Source organism: Pan troglodytes, chromosome X (assembly GCF_028858775.2).
Source record: "Pan troglodytes isolate AG18354 chromosome X, NHGRI_mPanTro3-v2.0_pri, whole genome shotgun sequence".
Classification (NCBI taxonomy): domain Eukaryota; kingdom Metazoa; phylum Chordata; class Mammalia; order Primates; family Hominidae; genus Pan; species Pan troglodytes.
This window is the reverse complement of record NC_072421.2, coordinates 146885674-146908700: the sequence shown is the minus strand read 5'-3', so window position 1 is coordinate 146908700 and position 23027 is coordinate 146885674. Positions and strand designations below refer to the sequence as shown.

Genomic DNA, 23027 nt, shown 5'->3' with positions numbered 1-23027 from the left:
AGGGAAAGAGAGAGAAGAGGAGAGGGAGAGAGAGGGAGAGAGAGAGAGGAAGGGAGGAAGGGGAGAGGAGAGGAGAGGGAAAGAGGAGGAGAGGGAGAGAGAGGGAGAGAGAGGAAGGGAGGAAGGGGAGAGGAGAGGGAGAGAGAGAGGAAGGGAGGGAAGGGGAAAGAGAGGAAAAGAAAGAGAAAAAGAGAGGGGAAGGGAGGAATGGGAAAGGAGAGGAGAGGGAAAGAAAGAGAGAGAGAGAGAGACACACCAGAGAACTAATTAACTCCATTGTTCCTCAGGTCACAAGGTCCCCGTCTGATCTGCCTTCACTCCACCTTTCAGAGTCTTATGTTTGTTTTGTGTATATTATCAAGGGGTTTTAGGTCACTTAGTCGGAAGAATAGGGAAAAGTATGTCTACTCCAGCTTTATGGAAGTGGAATTCTCCTGAGAACCTTTTTTTGATACAAAATATATACTTGTGCATATTTTGTATCAAAATATATAATGTACATGTCCCTTTTGTACATGTACATAAATTGTATATAAGTATTCAGGGTTATAAAAATAACCAAAGACACCAAAAACTGCCACAGGTGGATTTGAGAAGACGTTGAAATGCCTCGCTGCTAAGACATGCTCATTCTTGACAGGCTGGGAACCCTGAAAGCTGTAGTGTCACCACTGCCCTGTCCTGTGCCTACCTGTCTTTTGACTCATGCCCTACGAGGTCAGGTTTTCAGTTTGGGGTATGTGCCACCTAACACTGAGCTGTGGAACTGCAACACACTCGGCAAATTCAAAAAAGACAAGGACATCTTCGTTGATTTTTAAGACATACCATAGATAGGGTAAACCAAAACCTCTCATTTCAGATCCTTAACCTCAATTAAAAACAACCCTTCATGCCTATTTAAAACATCCCTTGCAAAAGATGGTTTGAATATTCCAAGTTGGAAATACCCAGTCTTTTAAAGTTACAGCACCCTTTTTGATACAAAAAATGTGCATGACAGAAATTGTACAGTGAGTAGTGTTATAAAAATAACCAAACACACCAAAAGCTGCCACGGGTAAATTTGAGAAAGTGTTGAAATATACCGCACAGCATGAGACCTTGCTGGCTCCGTCTAATAGATGACGCTGGGGCTGCAAATGATGTCCCAGCCTTCCAGGGCCTGTGGTCTCCAGAACAGGGCTGAAACCTGTTCTGAGTTGACAGTGCTTTCCTAAGGAGACCCCAAGTTGAGAGGACCCTCTTACCCACTCATCAATAATCAAAGCAGACTTGATGCCCATCAGAGATGCCCAATGATTCCGGTGAGCCGTTCCTCCCTCTGGCTGTCAGTACTGGGGAGTATGGCGGGGACTTTCAGATAGCTCAGTGGAGCTCAGAAAGAGAGGGAGTTCCCCCTGACACCCGCCCCAGTCAGTAAGCCCCGGGGCCTGAGGGGCATCCCCACTGCTCGACCTCTCCACTCTCTCGGGGAGGACGAGGCAGCCTTGACCCACGAGGGCCGATGAATGGGTAGGTTATCGGCAGGCTCCTAGGCCACCAGCTTAGAGGTCACATTGTCCCTTTTAGATTCAGTGTGGCGGGAATCTAAAAGGTCGAGGATCGAGAAGCCTGCAGGATGGCAAAGTGAGGGACCCCGGCAGTGCGACCTCAGGAATCCACTCCCGGAACTCTGACTGGGGTGCCTGTGGAGGCTCTGAAGGTACAGCAGCCAGGCGCTCTGTGGCATTCTGAATACTGGCACGCAGCCTTCGGCCTCTGCCAGCTTTTGTGAGCTGCCCTGCACCAGGCAGAGGGGGCCCCCAGGCCTGGCACAGGGTCTGACACATGGCAAATGCTACAGAAATAGCTGTGGACCGCCTGACTGCAAGATCGTATTGAACATCTGGTGCCAGGCCTCAGCCTGTGCTGCTGCAGCCAGGAGCAAATACGGGGAAGTCTGGCTAAGGAGAACGCATGCCTGTGTGGGCCCCAAGAATCCATCTTGAGATCAGGAGGAACAAGAGCCCAGTGACCTTGACAGCCAGCTCAGGCAGCCTGTTAAATCCCATGCCCAGGTTTCTAGCTTCTGCCCCAGAGGCCCAAGATGAGGATGTGGCAGCACAGGTAGGCCAAGGGAAGGATGAACTCAAAGAGAGGTGGCCAGACCACCTGAGACACCTGTTGAAGTGCGCTTTCCCATTTCCAGACCTGGGAGCTCCTGAGACCAGGTGCAGAAACCAGATTACACTCATCTTTCTGACCTAATTCACAGAGTGGATAGCAGCCCCCACCTAAGCACAGCCCCCTCACTGGGCAATAAGTCAGCAACAGCAATGCTGGCCACACGGGAGGCCCTCAGGTGTCCTCACCCCACCTCTAGGTTTACTGACAGGTACCCTGCAGGGGAGAGGGTGGGGCCCTGAGCTGGACTCCACCCAACACTGCCACCTCCCCAGCCTGTGTCCTCCCTACCACCCGAGGAGCTGAAGGACCCAACAGCACACCCTCAGTGGTTTCTGAAAGGAAGCAAAGCTCTTTCTACCCTTTTTCACTTTGGGTGAAAACGTGGCTGGGTTGACAAGTCAGTTTTTTAGAAAGGAAGCACTGACTAGCGAGGGACTCGCCCAGCCAGAAGAGGGCTCTGCAAAGACAGCCCCGTCCCCAGGATGGGAATGCTGGATTCAGACACCACAAACCAAGAGAACCCAGACTCTGGACATGGAGCAGTACCAGGGTGAAAGACTTTTCCCACTGACATGGTCACATAGCCATTCTCCTTGAAGTACTGGGGGATGGTGGAGAAGTTTCCAGCGTGCACCCTCCAGTAGGAGTTGAAGTCGTAGGTGTCAGGTCTCCTGCCAGTGAGGAAAGACGCGGCTCGGGGCGCACACTGCTTGCTGTTAGGGAGCAGAAGCAGAGGTAAGCATCGCCACAGCAAAACATGTCTGCCATCTCTTAGGTAACCAAGCAACCGCCCTCCCGAGGCCCCTAGCAAACAGCTTGGTAGCTGAGTCATGCAGAGCTCAAACCAGACACTGGGATTTGGGTGTCACCTAGGCAACAGACGCTTCCGGGAGAGAAAAGGGAAGCAATCAGCCCCTGAAACCAGCAGATGCTTATCTCCTCCTACGCAATGGCAAACAGCTTGGTAGCTGAGTCATGCAGAGCTCAAACCAGACACTGGGATTTGGGTGTCACCTAGGCAACAGACGCTTCCGGGAGAGAAAAGGGAAGCAATCAGCCCCTGAAACCAGCAGATGCTTATCTCCTCCTACGCAATGGCCTCCCCAGGCACACAGAGCGGCCAGTGTTGCTGGGGGCAGAGCCATGAGGGGGTTCAGGGAGCAGAGCCACCCTGGCTAGCTCTCACCTGAGGCCCAGTCTGCAGACCTGTGGGTGCCCTTCTGCAGCACCCCTTCCTTCTGAGCACCAGGCAAGCGCCCGTTCTGGGAGAAAGCTGGCCAGGGCTGCCATGAACACATCAGGGCCAGGGCGCACCTTGCACCCAAGGAGAAGGCCACCCTTGAAGGTCAAGCTTTCCCATGAGTGGAAAACCAGATTTTCTCCACTACCATTTTCCAGACTATGCTTCCCTCTAACAAGATGTCCCGCACAATCTGTACCATCTGACAATAGCTGAAGCTCCCCGCCCCCAACCCTCAGTGCACGAAGCAGCACACACCCACAGCTAGAGGTTCCCAGACATACCTGCGCAAAGGCATTCTGGAAGAGGAGGCTGTGGGATGCCAGTTGGTCAATGTTTGGGGCCTTCACTAGTTCATCCCTGCAACTTGAAAGGATAAGACATGTGCTCTAGAAAATAACACCTGTAGCCAGCCACAGTGGCTCATGCCTGTAATCCCAGCACTTTGGGAGGCTGAGGCAGGTGAATCACTTGAGATCAGGAGTTCGAGGCCAGCCTGATCAACATGGAGAAACCCCATCTCTACTAAAAATACAAAATTAGCTGGGTGTGGTGGTGCATGCTTGTAGTCCCAGCTACTCAAGAGGCTGAGGCAGGAGAACCGCTTGAACCCGGGAGGTGGAGGTTGTGGTGAGCTGAGACTGCGCCATTGCACTCCAGCCTGGGCAACAAGAGTGAAACTCCATTTCAAAAAAAAGAAAAAAAAAAGAAACCACCTGTAATAGAGTGAGGGAAGTAGAATTGGGAGGAAAGTGGAGTTGTTTTATGACAGTTGAATCGACGTCTCAGTCAGTCCCTGAGGGAGCTCTATGGTTGGGAAGATTCTATAGAGATGTTGCAAGTAGAGGCTGGAGTCCAGGTGTTGGTACTCTCCACCCTTCATTGACCCCTTGACTGATATTTGGAGGGAGACTTAGTTATGTGCCATCATCAAGCAACACCTTTGGCAGGCAGTGGAATGATTACCTCCGCCATTAGGCTGGGCTGTGGAACGACCACAGCATCGACTACAGCCCATGCCTTGCAGGCCTCAGATGGGCTTGCTTCACACAGGATGCTCCCCTCATTTGGGAATAACTTCTCCAGGGTTTGGCTTGGCCCTTTTCCTAGGGAGGTGAACATGAGGCAGGGTAGTGGGACGGTGTATGGCCTGCATGACTGCAGCTGGCTTTGAAGCCACAACTGATGCTCATGGTCTTCTTCATCTACTATCCATTCTAGAGTACCCTCAGTCTCAGCCACCATGTCTGCCGTTCTCAGTGACCTGGCTAGTCGATTAACAGACCTTTATCCCTGAGGATTGGTTCTGAGCCCATGGTCCCCGTGCCCTTCTCAGACTGTGGAAATTGCATGTGTCCATTTACCATAAAAATTGGGCAGGGAATTATTAGGAGACATTCAAATGGATCACCTGGGTGCCAAATATATACTTCTCTGTTCACAGTGTGTAAGAACAACCCTGCCTCCTCCTGATGATCAGAGCCAATACCCCTGACAGAGTGGCTACTCTTCTTTACACCTGCTTAGTCCCACAGCCATAGCAGGAGGAATGAACCCAAGGTTCCCATGACTTGTAATTCAGTTATCAGCCATGGCTCGTAATTCAGTGGGACTCCTACTGTGTCTACTGGTGGAAGCATTTCCATTTGAATAGCCAGGATCCACTGTTCAATAAGGTAGCCACTAGCTGCATGTGCCTACTGAGTACTTGAAATGTACCTGGTGTGTCTGAAGAACTGAATTTTAATTATCTAAAATTCAGATAAAATAACAACTAATTTTATCTTAATTTAAATTTAAATAGATGAATTTGGCTAGTGGTGACTGTATTGTGGGGACAGGAAGCACAAATTCCCATGTGGATCACTAGGAGAGATAATAAGTGGGGTCATTTCACCCCTTGGTCCCCTGCTTCCAGACCCAAAGAGGCCTACATGGCATTGTGCTTCCTTCTTAGTTGTAGGAGGTGTGAGATACAATCATTTGCCTCTGACTTTGGAGGGGTGGTCCTAGCATGCCCCTGACCAGTAGCCCCTTAAATACTTCATTGATATGGAAGGTCTCTGAATTTTCGTGGGCTTAATCTACCACTGTCTGAAGTGCTTATGTCTTTCAAAGGCCTCTAAAATCTCTGCCATGTCTTGCTCATCCAGTTGTTAGCATGATGTCTTTGATACAGTGGACTTTAGAACCTAAGTGGGGAGACACTGGTAAGTGACCAATTACTTCACCTGTGGTGTGCAAGCCAGATCAGGAAGCTTCTACCATTGCTTTCCTGTGCTGGGAAAGCTATTTTTAGTGTGTAGACTTCATGCCAGATTTGCCCAGATCAGGGGCGGGATGCCCAGAGCTCCTGGTTATTGGAAGTGCTCTACCTTGAGTACAGAAATCCACACCAACTCACTCCCTTCTCCAAGGGGACCCTCACCCTGAGGAATTTAACTGGGCCTTGCTAACATGCTGGGAGAATGTCCCTGAGAAAAAGAGCAGTGAAGGCGCACATGAATTTCCTGTTGCATACCCACAGTGGGCCAGAAACAAGACCATTGGATTTTTACCTCGTACTTTTGATGTTTGGCAGCCATTGATTCTAGTTCGGGGGTGAAAGATAGAGATGACACATGTATTGGAACCTTTCTTGGGGACTGCTAGTCTTAGGGACAAACTGCCAAAATCAAGCTAGGCAATGGTGGCCACAGCTATGGGATGGAGAGTGAGGAATAGGACATATAAGCTGACAGCTGGAGGCCCAGACACTGCCCATGTTAGTGTGGTTGGGGACAAAATAAGGAACCAGAGTGGGTGGAACAGGAGCAGTTCAGGGACTCTGCAGAAATAACCTATGGCTCCTCAGAGAGCTTACAAGGGAAGCTTCCCTTGAGCACCTAGATGTCAAAGAGATTGGCAGAGGCAGGAAGGACATGTTCCCAAGCAAAAAGTAACAGCAGCTAACTTTGATTTCATGGAAGGTGCGAGTCCAGCTGTGAGTCAGAATAGGGAGACAGGCAGTGAACAGAGGACAGAATGATGACCTGCAGTGCTGAGAAACAGGCCTACCCATGACTTTGTCCTCAGTCCCTGACCCAGGGGAACACCAAGGATGCCATGGGGTGCAGGGAGGGCCAGAAGAGCTAAGTACCCAATTTCTACATAAGGGCCCCTGCTCCAGGACAGGGCCGGGAGAAGACATATAGATGATACCTACCCCCAGTCCTCCAACAAACACATCTGCCTCAAAACTGACATATTCTCAGGTGGTGGAAGCATCCAGGAAAGATAACACATAGCTCCATGTGCAGCTGTGGTGCCTGTGGGGCACTGGGGGTTATACCACCGAACAGAGCTTGGACAGTGTCCCCAGCTCCTATTCTTTTTGAAACTGTGTTAAAATATATATCTTATAAAAGTAACCATCTTAACCATTTTTAAGTGTCCAGTTCGGTGGCATTCAGTACCTTCACATAATTGTACAATCATTGCCCCACTAGCCCCTATTCTTTTTAAAAACATTCAACTTATATAAATATTTTAGATTTAGAGGGTACATGTGTGGGTTTGTTATAAGGATGTATTGCATGATGCTGAGGTTTGGGGTTCGATTGAACCTGTCACCCAGGTAGTGAGCATAGTACCTAATAGGTAGTTTTTTAACCCACATCCTTCCTCCCTCTCGTCTCTTGCGGTTCCCAGTGTCTGTTGTTCCCGTCTTTATGTCCATGTGTACCCAATGTTTAGCTCCCACTTACAAGCAAGAACATGTGGTATCTGATCCTGCGTTAATTTGCTTAGGATAACGGCCTCCAGCTCCATCCGTGTTGCTGCAAAGGACATGATATCATCTTTTTATGGCTGTGAAGTACTGGTGATACAGATGCACCACATTTTCTTTATCCAGTCCACCGGTGATGGAAGCTTAGGTTGATTTCATCTCTTTACTATTGTGAATAGTGCTACAATGAACACACCAGTCCATGTGTCTTTTTGGTAGAACAATTTATTTTCTTTTGGATATATATCCAGCAATGAGATTGCTGAGTTAAATGGTAGTTCTGTTTTAAGTTCTTTGAGAAATCTCCAAACTGCTTTTCACAGTGGCTGCACTAATTTACACTCCCACCAACAGTATATAAGTGTTTTCTTTTCTCCACAGCCTCACCAGCATCTGCTGTTTTTTGACTTTTTAATAATAGCCATTCTAACTGGTGTGAGGTGGTATCTCATTGTGGTTTTGATCTGCATTTCTCAGATGTGATGTTGAGCATTTTATCATGTTTGTTGGCGCTTGTATGTCGTCTTTTGAGAACCGTCTGTTCGTGTCCTTTGCCTGGTTTTTAATGGGGTTGTTTTTAGCTTGTTGATTTTAGTTCCTTGTAGATTCTGGATATTAGACATTTTTGGATGCATACTTTGTAAGTATTTTCTCTTGTTCTGTAGGTTGTCTGCTTACTCTGTTGACAGTTTCTTTTGCTGTGCAGAAACTCTTTAGTTTAACTAGGTCCCACTTGCCAATTTTTGTTTGTGTTGCAATTGCTTTTGAGGACTTAGTCATGAATTCTCTGCCAATGCTGATGTCCAGAATTTTCTTCTAGGATTTTTGTAGTTTTAGGTCTTACATTTAAATCTTTAATCCATCTTCAGTTAATTTTTGTATAAGGTGATAGGTAAGGGTCCAGTTTCATTCTTCTGCATATGGTTAGCCAGTTTTCCCAGAACCATTTATTGAGTAGTAATTCCTTTCGTTATTGCTTATTTTTGTTGACTTTGTCGAAGACTTTGTTGTAGGTGTGCTTCATTATTCCTGGGCTCTCTATTCTTTTCTATTGGTGTGTGTGTCTGTTTTTGTACTCGTACTATGCTGTTTTGGTTACTGTAGGCTTGTAGTATCGCGTGAAGTTGGATAATGTGTTGCTTCTGGCTTTATTCTTTTTGCTTAGGATTCTTTTGGCTATTTGGACTTTTTTTTTTCTTTTGGTTCCATACAAATTTTAGGCTAGTTTTATCTAATTCTGTGAAAAATGACATTGGTATTTTGATAGGAATAATTTTGAATCTGTAGAATGTGGATATACGCATATTTTAATAACACTGATTCTTCCAATCTATGAGCTCATTTGTTTAAGTCATCTATAGTTTCTTTCAGCACTGTTTTGGAGTTCTCCTTGGAGAGATCTCTCACCTCCTTGGTTAGATGTGTTCCTAGGTATTTTAATTTTTTGCAGCTATTATAAATGGGATTGTGTTCGTGATTTGGCTCCCAGCTCGAACATTTTTGGTGTATAAAAATGCTACTGATTTTTGTACATTGATTTTGTATGCTGAAACTTTACTGAAATCATTTTCAGTTCTAGGTGACTTTTGGCTGAGTCTTTAAGGTTTTCTAGGCATAGAATCATCTCATCAACAAAGAGAGACAATTTGACTTCTTCTTTTCCTCTTTTTTTTTTTTTGAGATGGAGTCTCGCTCTCTCGCCCAGGCTAGAGTGCAGTGGTGCGATCTTGGCTCACTGCAACCTCTGCCTCCCAGGTTCAAGCAATTCTCCTGCCTCAGCCTCCAGAGTAGCTGGGATTACAGGTGCCCGCCACCATGCCCAGCTGATTTTTTGTATTTTTAGTAGAGATGGGATTTCGCCATGTTGGCTGGGGTGATCACAAACTCCTGATCTCAGGTGATCCGCCCGCCTCGGCCTCCCAAAGTGCTGGGATTACAGGCATGAGTCACCGCGCCCGGCCCTTCCAGCCCTTCTTTTCCTAATTAGATGCCTTTTATTTCTTTATCTTGCCTGATTGCTGGCTAGGACTACCAGTACTATGTTGAATAGGAGTGGTGAGAGTGGGCGTCCTTGTCTTGTTCCAGTTCTTAAGGGGAATGCTTTCAGCTTTTGCCCATCATGAAGACATGTTAGATTTTTATCAAAAGTTTTTTCTGCATCTGGTGAGATGATAATGATTTTTGCTTTTACTTCTGTTTATGTGGTGAATCACAGTTATTGATTCATGTATGTGGAACCAATCTTGCATCCCAGGAATAAAGCCTACTTGATTATGCACAATTAACTTTTCGATGTGCTGCTGAATTCAGTTTCCTAGTATTTTTTTTTTTTTTGAGGATATTTGTGTCTATGTTCATCAGGGATATTGGCTTGTAGTTTTCTTTTTCTTTTCTTTTCTTTTTTTTTGAGACAGAGTCTTACTCTGTCGCCCAGGCTGGAGTGCAGTGGCGCAAGGTGCAATCTTGGCTCACTGCAACCTCTGCATCCTGGTTTCAGGTGATTATCATGCCTCAGCCTCCCAAGTAGCTGGGATTACAGGCATGAGCCATTGTGCCAGGCCTTCTTTTTTTTTCTTGTCATGACTTTGCCAGATTTTGGTATCAGGATGATGCTGGTTTTGTAGAATGAGTTAAAGAGGAGTCTCTCTCAGTTTTTTGGAATAGTTTTAGTAGGATGAATACCAGCTCTGTTTTATGGATGTCTGGTAGAATTTGGCTGTGAATCCATTTGGTCCAGGACTTTTTTTGTTGGTAGGTGTTTTTCTTTTTTGTCTGTTTGGTTTGTTTGTTTTGTGACAGGGTCTCGCTTTGTCACGCAGGCTGGAGTACAGTGGTGCAAATTCAGCTTACTGCAACCTCTGACCCACAGGCTCAAGCCATCCTCCCACTTCAGCCTCCTTAGTAGCTGGGACTACAGGTGTACACCACAACGCCTGGCTATTTTTTTTTTTTTTTGTCTTTTTAGTAGAGACAGGGTCTCACTATGTTGCCCAGGCTGGTCATGAACTCCGGAGCTCAAGTTATCTGCCCGCCTCGGCCTCCCAAAGTGCTAAGATTACAGGCGTGAGTCATTGTGCCCAGTCTTGTTGGCAGGTTTTTTTGCATTACTAATTCAATTTTAGAACTTGTTATGGTCTGTGTAGGCTTTTAATTTCTTCCTGATTTAATCTTGTGGGGTTGTGTTTTCCTAGGAATTTATCCATTTCCTCTGTTCCTAGGAATTTATCCATTTCCTCTGTTTCTAGGAATGTATCCATTTCCTCTAGATTTCCTAGTTTGTGTTCATCGAGGTGTTCTTAATAATCTCTGAACAGCTGGGCACGGTGGCTCATGCCTGTAATCCCAGCACTTTGCAACACTGAGGCAGGTGGATTGCTTGAGTTTGAGACCAGCCTGGGCAACATAGTGAGACCCTGTCTCTATTGAAAAAAAAAAAAAAAGAATAGTCTCTGAGGATCTTTTGTATTTCTGTGGGTTACAATGTCACCTTTGCTATGTCTGATTATACTTATTTGAATCTTTTCTTTTTTTTGTTTGTTAATCTAGCTGGCAGACTATTAATCTTGTTTATCTTTTCAAATAATAAACTTTTTGTTTCATTGATTCTTTGTCTGGATTTTGAGCCTCAATTACATTTAGTTCTGTTCTGATTTTAGTTATTTCTTTCCTTCTAGCTTTGGGGTTAATTTGTTCTCGTTTTTCTAGTTCATCTAGCTGCAATATTAGATTGTTAATTTGAGATCTTTCTATTTTCTTGATGTAAGCATTTAGTGCTATAAACGTTCCTCTTAACACTGCTTTTGCTGCATCCCAGAGATTTTGGTATATTGTATCTCTGTTTTCATTTATTTAAAGTAATTTTTTTGATTTCTGCTTTAATTTTGTTTTTTACACAAAAGTCATTCAGGAGCAAGTTTGGTTTCCAGGTAATTGTGTGGTTTTGAGAGTTTCTCTTGGTGTTGATTTCTATTTTTGTTTCACTGTGGTCCAAGAACCTGCTTCATATGATTTCAGTTTTTTTGAATGTATTGGGACTTGCTTTATGGCTGATCACGTGATCAATCTTAGAGTATGTACAGATGAAAAAAATAGATATTCTATGGTTGTTGGATAGAGTATTCTGTAGATGTCTATTAGATCCAATTGTTTGTGTCAAATTTAAGTCCAGAATTTCTTTGTTAGTTTTCTGCCTCAATGATCTGTGCAATGCTGTCAGTGAGGTGTTGAACTCCTCCACTATTATTGTGTAGCTGTGTAAATCTTTCTGTAGGTCCAGAAGTACTTGTTTTACGAATCTGTGTGCTCTATGTTGGGTTCATATATATTTAGGATAGTTAAGTCTTCTTGAATTGAACCATTTATCATTATATAACGCCCTTCTTTGTCCTTCTTTACTGTTGTTGGTTTAAAGTCTGTTTTATCTAATATTAGAATAACAACCCCGGCTGTTTTTTTGTTTTCTGTTTGTGTGATAGATCTTTCTTCATCCCTTTACTTTGAGCCTATGTAGCCCCTATTTTTTAGGATAAAACACCTAAGATAGAAGAGGCTATCTTTTTCTGGAGGTTACAAAGCTGTACTTGTGGGAGGACTGTTGGAGGGTCACACATGAAGACTTGATCTGGTTGTTTTACTGTGTATTCTCCCCCAACATGTTGCTCTTACTTTTATCCTGAATATCATGCCTCCAGCCCCCACTATGACAAAAACAAAGATTGAAGGAAACTGCTGACCTAACACCAAAAGTCTCTGATGCCTGCTCTTGAAACTGCTCCTGCAAGAGACTAGATAAGCCCGGACCTCGGGGAAGCAGGGAGAGGTGGGAGAGAAGTGACTTGGCCAGGAGAAAGAAAAGGGTCTAAAGGTTAAGGAATTTTTGGAATGGGAAGGAGAACTAGAGCTTGACATGGCATGTATTAGGGGCCAAGTGGGATAGACTCCAAGGACAAGCTTCGACACTTCTGCCTGTCCCTAGCTGTCTCCTGCCCTGTGGGCACCTGCTGTTTGGACACTTACAAGCCCACTTAAGAAAATGGTGGAGGACTCAGATATCACCCCCTGTTTGACGGATACATGGGTAAAACAGAATCGGCAGAGTACTTTACCTATGAGGGGGGAAGAGGGGTCCAAGTGTCACTGTTACACTTCCCTGTTCTTGGCTTCCTCCCACCACTTCCCACTTTAGAACCCACAGGGCCAATTCTTGTAGTCAAATGATTATTTGTTTCCATATCTTTCTGCAAAGGGTAAGGCCAGAACTTGGTTAAAGGATATATTTGCTTCATGCTGTGCCTCGCCAAACATCTCTCTTTTATCACCACAGCCTTTATGTGGCTGCAAGAAGAATTTGGCTCCTGTGTCTGAGCCTGTCCTGGGAGTTGGGAGACATGGGCTCTCAGCACAGCTCTGCTGTGGAAACTGCCTGGGAGATGTAGGCTCCCAATTTGTTGGGAGTGTGTGTGAGTATAGGTGTGTGTGTGTGAGTCTGTGTGGAGGTAGAGGAGGGATGGTCCCTGGGACTGAGTTTCTAGGCTTCTCTAAGTCTTTGTCAGGTTCTTTAGCAACTTGCCTCCTGCCATCTCCATGAAAGGAAGTGGTCACTCTGACAGATGAGATAAAATCATCCTCATGATGGAAAGAGAGTAAATGGAAGAGGGGCTCTGCTTTGATGGAGGTGCCTGCTTTTATGCTACCCCATGACCCAAACCTGGCACCATCAGTTCAAGTCCACTGAGGGATTGCTGGCAAGGGAGCTTTAGAGATTTTGGTAAACTATGAGATTTCGTCCTATAAAGGAAAGTTTGTGTGTGTGTATGTGTGTGTGTGTATGTGTGTGTGTGTGTATGTGTGTGTGTGTGTGTGAGAGAGAGAGAGAGAGAGAAAGCTACCCAGATAAAGATAGTCAGGCTCCTGTCCTCCACAGGGGAAGTAGGGCAGGAAGCACAGACTTTGTAGTTATAAACCTGGAATTGACCCCTGGCTCCATCACTCAATGGATGTGTGACTCTGAGAAAGTCACTATACCTCTCTGAGTTATAATTACCTCATCCAGAAGATGGGTACAATATTAACCACCTACCTGCAGGAGTAATGAAACTTCTCAGTCTGTCTCCTGGGAGATGAGATTCCTGTGGGAGCGATCTGTAAACTATAAAGCACAGTATTACTAATAGTGGTGAAGATACATTTCTGTTTTCCCAGGAATGACCTTTGAATAAGCGTGTGGGGATGCTGGCCTGAGCCTCAAAGCCTGTAGATGGGAAATGGGCAGATAGTGAAAAGCCTCCAGCTTGGAGAGAAGGAAGAAGAGCCGTGAGACCATAGGTTTCCAGTCCTGAAGGTCCTACAGGATATGGCCTGTTTGGGGACTTAGATTCCATCCATGGCTTATAACCAAATATGTGTAGTGGCTCCGGGCCAATAGGGAGGCAGTGAGAGTTCTGACTTGGGTAAACTGACAGGTTTGAAAATTGAAGGCTATTTCAGTACCAGGAATCTGTAAGGCGGGAAGCCTCTTTTTTGATCTGTGTGGAAATTGATGCCTAGGGCAATACAGACCCATGATCTGTTATTCACAAAACCCTAATCCATAAAGCTCTGGCAAGGCTTTTTCATAAGCCTGCTCTAAATTCTCTTGCTAGTAAAACCTAAAATGGATGATACAAAACTGTTTATAAAATACTGAATTTTCTTCATTTATCATATTTTGTATTAATATTCATACATCTCACTGCTTAAATGTCAGTGTGTTGGCTAGACTCTGAGAGGTGCTACTTACTGATCTGTACACTTCATCCCCTTTCTGGATTCTGAAAATTATCTGTGCATATGTGATACTAACACCAGTAAGAGCCACCATTTGTTGAGGCCTTGCAGAGGGCTAGAGTTCCTGGATATGTGCTTTTTCTCCAGCCTTGACCTCATGAGGACACCCTTCCCAGGACAGGTGAGACTGAGGCCCTGCCCCGGGTCAACCTGGATGGCTGGATATTCCACCCTCTGACCAAATTGCACCAAGTGGGTGAAATCTCATTTAGTTCCATCCACGGTTTTCCTTGGAGGAAATTGGCTGAACATAGGGCTAAAAAAATTGGAAGAGCCCTTGGCAAGCATGTGTGTACACCAGTCATTTCAGATAACTGAAATCTGCCCGCAAAGTCTTCTGTCGGGAAATCCTGCACTCTGTGTGGCCTCCCAGTGCAATCACACAGAGCCTGGGTCCACCCACAAAATTCTGGGGTGTCACTTGCTTTAAGAGTCCAATTTTGAAATGTGGTCATGACACCCAGTTGCTACTATCATAGCATGTTCCTCACAGGTGCTGAGTGGGAGACACAATTAATTGCAGGAGATGAAGTCACAGGATGCTGTGCGGCAGCCTTCTCAACATTACTCTGCTGGCAGCTCTCTTTGTCCCTAGGAAGTTTGTGGTTAATTTTTGGCAGGATGGAAAGATGCCTGAAAGCAGCTTTTCAAGGGAAGTCTTGCTTTTGTTTTTGTGGTCTCCGTTTTTCTCCCTGACAGGAGTCCGAATGCAGACCTTATCATGACTAGCACCTGACTTGGGTGAACATTAAGGAGGCAAGATGGCTAGGTGACACGACTTGGCCACAAAACTGAAATAGTTAGCACAGGATCTGGCTTGTAGCAAGTGCATGGCCCAGGGTCTCTTCATGGTGCTTATTGTGGTCACGCGTTCTGTCGTTTCCTTCTTCACCAAATCTGTGTAGAGCACAGGGGATAAGTGAGGTGGCTTTTCACTAGCTGAAACTGGGTTTGAGTCCTGCCTTTGTCACTTACTAGCTGTGTGACCTTAGACAGCTTACGTCCACTTTCTCATCACGTAACATGAGGATGGTAGAACCCACATCTCAGCATTGTAGGGCCATAAAGTTCTTTAGACAGTGGTGCTCAGGGCTTACTCACTCAGACTTGGTAGCTAACAGTAATAACTTAGAACTAATCTGGATCCTGAATTGTAAAATGTACTTTTCCCCCATGTAAAATTGGGGTTTTCTGACAGCCTATGTTCTGGAAACTCTCTTGCCTATCCACCCCTGCTCTCAGCCTTGTGATCTTCCATGTGCCCTGGTTGCCTATGAGAGCAGATCATGGTTACCCTTAAAGCACAGGGCCTAGCAGCCCAGCCCAGAGCCCTGGCCCGTGGCAGTGTTGCATAGTGATTAAGAAGCCAGGGGCTATGAGACCTTGGGCCAGCAATGACCCTCTCCAAGCCTCAGTTTGTGCACTGCTACTCTGGAGAGAAAAGTAGTGCACAGTCCCTCGGGCAGCAGTGAGGATTCAATGAGTTGAAAAGTCTGGGATGAATTTGATCCACAAAGATGTTATCGGAAAAGAATACCAAAACACTCCTGGTGTTGGGGTCTTTTGTTTGACTTTGGACCCCACTGTGGACTGACAGTGGTATGAAGAGTGCTAATGTCACCCTGCCTCCAGCCTGCTGTTGTGAGACAGGGTCTCACGCGGTAACCCAGACTGGAGTGCAGTGGCACGATCTCGGCTCACTGCAACCTCTGCCTCCCAGGTTCAAGTGATTCTTCCTTCTCAGCCTCCTGAGTAGCTGGGATTACAAGCTTGCACCACCATGCCTGGCTAATTTTTGTATTTTGAGTAGAGACAGGGTTTCACCATGTTGGCCAGGCTGGTCTCAAAAGAGAACTTATTCTTTGAGCAGCTCGTTGTTGATGTTGAAAACAAGTTACACTGCATGATGGTAGCCATAGATGGGGCCCTCAGGAAAATGCTCACAAAGCCCTGGAGCCTAGCCAGATGCATCACCTCAGTGCAGGGTGAAAACCCCCACATGGCACAGGCTGTGGCTTCAGAACTGAAAATATTTCACTGGCCCTTATGCATCTCTCTGAAGTTCACTAGCCATGATACAAGCCATGTGGGGCTCAGGAGAGCCAGCAATTGCTACAGCTTTGCCTCATCTGGGCTGGAGCTGAAGCAGGCTAAGAAGGCTGGGATCTGGAACTCCACAAGCTAGTCTCTGGCCAGGCAGGCAGAACCTGCTTCACAAAGGCCCAGTTGATTGAATACTTTCTGGAGGCTGGGAGTGGGTCCCTCTGCTGGCTGTTTGTGGGATTCACATTTCCTGATGGGGCCCAGGGAAGTTTAGCAGTGGCTCAGGGTCACAGAGGAGCTAGGGTTGAAATCAGGCCTGTCTGATTCCAGAGTTCATACTTTTTTTTTTTTTTCTTTTCTTTGAGACAGAGTTTCGCTGTTGTTGCCCAGGCTGGAGTTCAGTGGTGCAATCTCGGTTCACTGCAACCTCTGCCTCCCGGGTTCAAGCGATTCTCCTGCCTCAGCCTCCTAAGTAGCTGGAATTACAGGCGCCCACCACCATGCCACACTAATTTTTTTGTGTTTAGTAGAGACGGAGTTTCACTATGTTGGTCAGGCTGATCTTGAACTCCTGACCTCAGGTGATCCTCCTGCCTTGCCCTCCCACGCCTGCTGGGATTACAGGTGTGAGACATTGTGCCAACAGAGTTTATACTCTTTAGACTGCCCTATCATGTGACTGCTTAGCCACCATCAATCAGAAAGGTGGGAACCAGGCAGCCAGCTGGGGGCAAGCTGGTGGTTTCTGCATTGGGATACAAAGTAAGGGTTAAGACTGGGGGCCTCGAGGCTTTGCTCCTGCCCAGGATTTAACTGCAATGCTTAGGCTCCAAGATTCGATGGAAAGAAATCCCAGCTGTGGGCTCTGAGGACTTTGAAAACTATGTTTCATATGTGAATACACTTGCCCTTTAGCAAGAATCCCCGCTGATAAGCCTTCCTCCTCTGAGTGTTTTTATTGGTCCCTTAGAAAGTGTTAGAGAAATTTCCCATTTTGATAGACTTTTTAATGATGTTACAAAAATATCATTTCACATTGATTCCACAGGGGGGACATCTGCTGCTTCCCAAATGCCACATTTCTTCAAATAAAAAGCAGAAGACAGCATGCAGTACATAAGGAACTCATGTCTTGGTAAAGACAAAATTGAAATTCTTTTAATAATTAGTCTCATGTCATAGAAAAGAGGACTGATTTTCCTCACCCACCCAGCAAGGTTGCTCTTCTTGCTATACTTGTTTGGCATAAACTACTGACTTCTTGCGAGCACTGATCTTAAGAGGGCCATGGTAATGAGTCACGGTAATTTGGCATGTCTTTGAAGATCCTTCCTCCTACACTTCTGTTTGTCCCCTTGAAGGCGTCCTATTTCAGGCTGTGTTTAGCTATTCCTTTTGTTGATGTGTCCACTCATGCCTGAGGTATGTCTCATAACACACCTGTGAGAGGGGACCTTGGAGGAACGTCACCAAAGGCCGAGGAGCAATGTCTTTGCAGTGTTTCCCAGTGCATCTTGTCCTTTGGCTTTTACTTCAGAAGGGACACTCCTGCCTTGCTGGCAAGAGGGGATGGGCTTTGCCTTGAATTCCAGCTGTGGGCTCCGCTTTGCAAGATATCTGCTTGTCAGAACCTGAGACTGCAGGTGTGCAGGGTCTGGTCTATATGACCATGGGACAGGTCCCAGGTATATGACTGACAGGCCTGAGGGACCAGAAGCCCTTCTCCTTACCCAAGCCCAGATGGAGAAAACTTCAACTGTGAGAGCCCTCCTTTATTCCCAAACGGCCATCATTGTTTCCCTTCCCTGTGGTTCTTTATAAAGAGATCTGGGGGAGTAAGAATAAATCATTTCTAGATCAAAGAGAAACAGCGAAAACCAGGAGAAAAGGCGGTAGCCAATGTACCCACTCCATTCAGATGAATGCAGTCCAAACAGAAAGACAGCCAGTCATACATCACTCAGTGACAGTGCAATGCAATACTTCCAAAGATCTGATTAGGCACTTCTGTTTTTCTTATTTTAAGCTTATGCTTTACAAAGTAAGTTGTTGTTTTTCGTTTTGTTTTGTTTTAAACGAATCGCCTTTAAAGTAGTGGGGGCAAAACACCAGAGCTTAGGCAACCCCTGGTGGAGGCTTTTATAATTTCTCTACTTTTTGGCTTTGACAGCATGAGGGTTGCCTGCTCTAAGCCCTGCCTATCCATCCACCCAGAACTGAAGTGGCTGAATCATTGCCTGGCATGACAGGAAAGTCTTGGGCTTGAGGGGAGAAAAAAAAAGAAAAGAAGAGAGGGAAGACGGTGGGACGAGAACTGGAAAGAAGAGGAAGGAAGGGAAAGATTGTTCAGAGGACGATGCAAGATGTCCACAGGCAAACGGGACTGGGACTAACCTCTTCCATTGTGAGAGAATATCTCAGCTCCTAAAGTTTTTGATATAGTATGTGATGCAGGGTAGGAGCCCAGCAAATGTCAGGGCTTCTGTGATGCCCAGCCCTTTGGCTGCCCCCTCATGCTCCATGCGGCTTCACTTCTTCCTGGGAAGTAAAACAGAATCAGATTCTGGTTGTGTTGCCATTCACTTTCACTCCTCTGGAACCCCAGGGAGCCTAGGGCTGCTACTGCTGCACCTTAGTCCTCAGGGTAGCGCAGACCTGGCTACGGAACTAGATGCCTATGGATGACCATCTATACTCTCCAGAGTTCAGATTGAGAGCAGAGTTCTAGCACGTTGCCTCACGCACCTTGAGATAGTCTCTTCTGGGAACAGTGCCCTCCGTGCCCAGCGCATTTGGGTAACATTCACAGCCCACGTTAGGCTCCTCCTTGGAACACCATTTCACGTGCCTACAGAGTCCAGGGCCCTGCCTGTGACTCTGCAGGGGAGAGAGCCCTCACTGGCATTGGGCTGAGGACAGCCTGGGACACTCCCTTTCCTCATCCAGGTAGTTCTCATCATGGTTCTCATCCCAAGCCCTTGAAACCCCACGAAGGTACTAGCCCCTGGGACACAGTAGTAAATGGACAGGGCAGAGCCTGCCCTTGAGGGGTGCCCATCCAAGGATCCCTGGATCTGGAATGAGAGACAAATCTTGAATTCTCCCCTGAATCGTCATCCTACCATTGTGTGGGACTATATACCAATTTGCCAATGTGCATTGTCCCCTCCTCCTGGAGTTAGGCTCAAAGGCGGGGGTAGGGTAGAAGTCCAAGAGCAAGGGGACTCCCTTTGCTGCATGGTACCCTAGAAGGTCCAGAGTCCTAGAACTCCTCTCACACCAAATCCACATATCTTAGCTGCAGAAGTGTCTGGAGCAGTCCCCTGAGCTTCCTGTGACACTAAAGTGGCATGGGAAAGCAGTTGAATTTTCCCGTGCCTCCAAGGAGGTAAGAGAGGGAGGGAGAGAGAAAGAGGGAAAGAGAAAGAGGGAGAGAGGGAGAGGGAGAGGGAGAGGGGGAGAGAGAGAGCGAGAGGGAGAGCACGTCTCCAAAAAATGTCACATAGAAAATGGCATGGACTGTGCAGCTAGGAACCAGGTTAGAATGACGACACCACATTGGAAGACAGCATGAAGGTATGCCATCTCTGAGCGCTGGATGGGATTGTACATTGGGAGTGGATGCTGGCATGGACAGGTTGCCATTGACAACAAGCAGATTCTCTTCTCTCTTGCTCTCTCTCTCCGAATTTAAGAGTCTCACAGAATTTAGGTGATAGGCTGGGGCAAAGGAGACAATCCTAAATTGCTTGATAACAATAATTGGTAATTAGTAAGACAATCCTGAAGTAACTGGGAAAATGTGGAATTGACTAGATTAAATTTTCTGTTATCTGTTGGAGTTGAGACTCAAGATAGGGCTCTTTTGTGGTAGATGCCATTCTAGATGGCCCCCAAGTTTCCTGCCTCCTAGTGTATGTGACCCCTTGTGTATGGGTAGAATGTACTACAATCAGCCTCCTTATCCATGTGTTCCACATCTGTGGATTCAACCAACTGTTGAATTTGAAAAAGATGGGTGGTTGTCTCTGCAGTGAACATGTACAGACTTTTTTCCCTTGTCATTATTTCATAAATAATGCAGTATAATAACTATTTACATGGCACTTACATTGTATTAGGAATTATAAGTAATCTAGAGGTAATGTAAAGTATACGGGAGGATGTATGTATGTTATATGTAAACACTGCACCATCTTATATAAAGGACTTGAGCACCTGTGGATTGTGCTATCCACAATCCCGAGCTTTAAGTGAGAATGTAGTCCTTCACTGCAGCCTTTTGAGACCCTGAACCTAAGACCCAGCTTAGCTGTGCCTGGATTTCTGACCCACAGAAAGTAGGAGGTGACAAATGAGTAGTGTTTACAGCCACTAAGCTTGTGGTCATTTGTTACATAGCATTGATTGGCCCTTATCCCTCATTCACTGAAGACTCAGGTACCAGGCTCACAGGTGACCTTGGTACCCTGTGTCCTGTCATCATTCTGGGGGACTGCAGTGTATTCACCAGCAGCCTGTGCCACTCACAGACCCTTGACTTCTTCCTCATCTCTAACCTCTAGCAATCTCTTCCTCCCCACCTCAGCCTCCCAGCTTCAAGGCCACATCCTTGACCTTTAAATCACCAGGATCTGTTTTACCTCAGAAATCTTAAATTTCAGGGTCTCATTCTGGGACTAAAACCAGTACTCTCACACCCTTGCTGCCTCTCTATATCCTCACCCATCTCCTAGATCTTTGTTTGTCCCCAGTCCACCAGTCTTCTTAACCACTGTCAGCCACCTGAACTGCTCTCTTACTGGCTCTCTCCACTTGCTCCCACTCTTGTCCTTCTGCTGCTATGAGCCCCAGCAAAACCTTGAGCTTACACCAGAGCAAACAAACAACAAAAACAAACACACACAATTGTGCCAAGTGGCATATATAATTTTCTATCCCAGCTGAGACAATCAATCTTGTTAAATTTTGAATTGTTTATAGGTAGTGTTAGTTTTCTAGGGCTGCTGTAACAAAGTACTACAAATTACATGGCTTAGAACAACAGAAATGCATTGTCTTATAGTTTTGGAGGCCAGAAGTCTTAAATCAAGGTGCCAGCAGGACCATGCACCCCCTGAAACCTATAGAAGAAGAATGCTTCCTTGCCTCTTCCTAGCTTCTTGTGGTTTGCTGGCAATCATTGGCATCCACTGGCTTGTAGATGCATCACTTCAATCCGTTGTCTTCACATGGATGTCTTCTCTCTATGTGTTTGTGTCTGTGTCCAAATTTTTTCTTTTGATAAGGACCCCAGTCATATTGGATTAGGGCCCAACCCAATTACCTCCTTCTAACTTGATTACCCTGTTAAAGACCCTGTTTCCAAATAAGATCACATTCTGAGGTACTGGGTGTTAGGACTCCAACATACAATTTTTGGGGGGAGGACACTAACACCTAAGTCAAAAAGGACCAAAAGACATACCATACAAAGCAAAGGCCCTCTGCCCTGCACCTTCCCTCTTCTGTTCTCATTTTAAATGTTTCTACTTTCATTTCTTCTAGTAGATTGTCCCTGTCTTTCTAAATACTATGCTATTTCTATATCAACTTTCTAATGTTTTCAACTTTAGACATTGCTGACTTCTTCCTATGATAGATGAGATCACTTATCCATTCCTCTTTTTATGTACATATTTTTAACCTTGGATTTTGGAAATTGATCAAACCTATACAAGATTACAGAAAATAGTATAATAAACCCCAGGTGTTCATCAATGAACTTCATTGGTTATCAACTCATGACAAATTTTGTTTCATCTCTCCCTGCCATTTTCCCTTCTCCTTTTACTATATAGATTTATTGCCATTTTTAAGTTTTCTATTGTTTACTTTTGTATCTTTAAATAATATCCCTAAATCTGTATTTCTCTTTCTATGAACTGGGGACAGCGACTATTGATTTTATTATTATTATTATTATTATTATTTTTTTGCGATAGGCTGGGGCAAAGGAGACAATCCTAAATTGCTAACCCTAAATTAATGTGCCTACATTTCCTGCCATCTCCCTTCCTCCTCCCAGCTTTTTGTCAACTGTTGCTGCAGGCCAGGTTCCCAAGGAAGCTGACTAAGATGGAGAGTAATGTGCAGGAAGTTTCTTAGGGAGTACTCTTAGGATCAACACCTGTAGAAGGGGAGGGGAGGGAAGAAATCAAAATTCAACAGACAGAGAAAGTGGGCAGTCTCAAAACAGGCTTCAGTTAACCCCACAGGGAGCTCTGAAGCTGAAATGGCCTTTCAGAGATGTCCCAAGTTGGGGTAAGGGGCTGCACCTTTGTACCTTCAAGTTGAATCATTGATGTGGGCTTCCTGAGAACAGGGGTGACCTTGGCTGAGGTACCTATCTTTTTCTAAGACAATTTCTGATGAGGGCTAACGACAGCTAACAGCTCTCAAGCCAGCTAGGGAAATAAAATTTTTGGTGTTGAAGGGAGATCTGAGCAGTGCACCACAGCACCATCACAGCTGTATTTGTACCTTCCCATTGTCCATTGTTGTTTAGTCATAATTAAGTCATCTGGGCTTTGTTATAGATTGATTCTCGAAGTTGAAAATCAAACTGTGTTTGCAGTATTAGGACGGTATAATAGTATTCAGTACAGTACAGTGTAGGGCTAGGATTCCATCTCCCCACAATTGCTGCTCTCTCTGCTTGGCGCACCCTTCTTGCAGACCTCAATGCGGCTTGCTCCCTCACTTGCTTCAAAATTTTGTTCAAATGCCACTTCACTAGTGAGGCCCTGCCTGGCCACCCCATAGAAAATAACAAGCATGCCCCGCACCCACGCTTTATTTTTCTCCAGACCGGGTATGCCCACCGACACTCTCTATATATTTTATATAATAAAATATAAAACAATATATTTTATTGTTTTAAGCTCCACCAAAGCAGGGTCATAGAGCCCCAGTGCCACCAACAGCGCCTGGTATACATAT

The 23027-nt window shown here is 45.6% G+C and overlaps 1 protein-coding gene and 1 pseudogene across 3 annotated transcripts in view; one reads left to right on the top strand and one right to left on the bottom strand.

Moving 5' to 3' along the window:
- LOC101057489 (uncharacterized) overlaps window positions 1–17087 on the top strand; it is a 29136-nt gene extending 12049 nt beyond the window's left edge. Inside the window, exon 8 of one of the 3 annotated variants that reach the window (XM_063803919.1) lies at window positions 1573–17087. The gene's annotated coding sequence lies outside the window, so the exon portion shown is untranslated. Of the gene's footprint in view, window positions 1–287; window positions 1051–1572 lie in introns of those variants that run through there. The other 2 variants (XM_063803918.1, XM_063803917.1) reach the window with 2 other exon arrangements.
- LOC112206864 (iduronate 2-sulfatase-like) lies at window positions 2594–7127 on the bottom strand (annotated as a pseudogene).
- Window positions 17088–23027: the final 5940 nt, after the last annotated feature.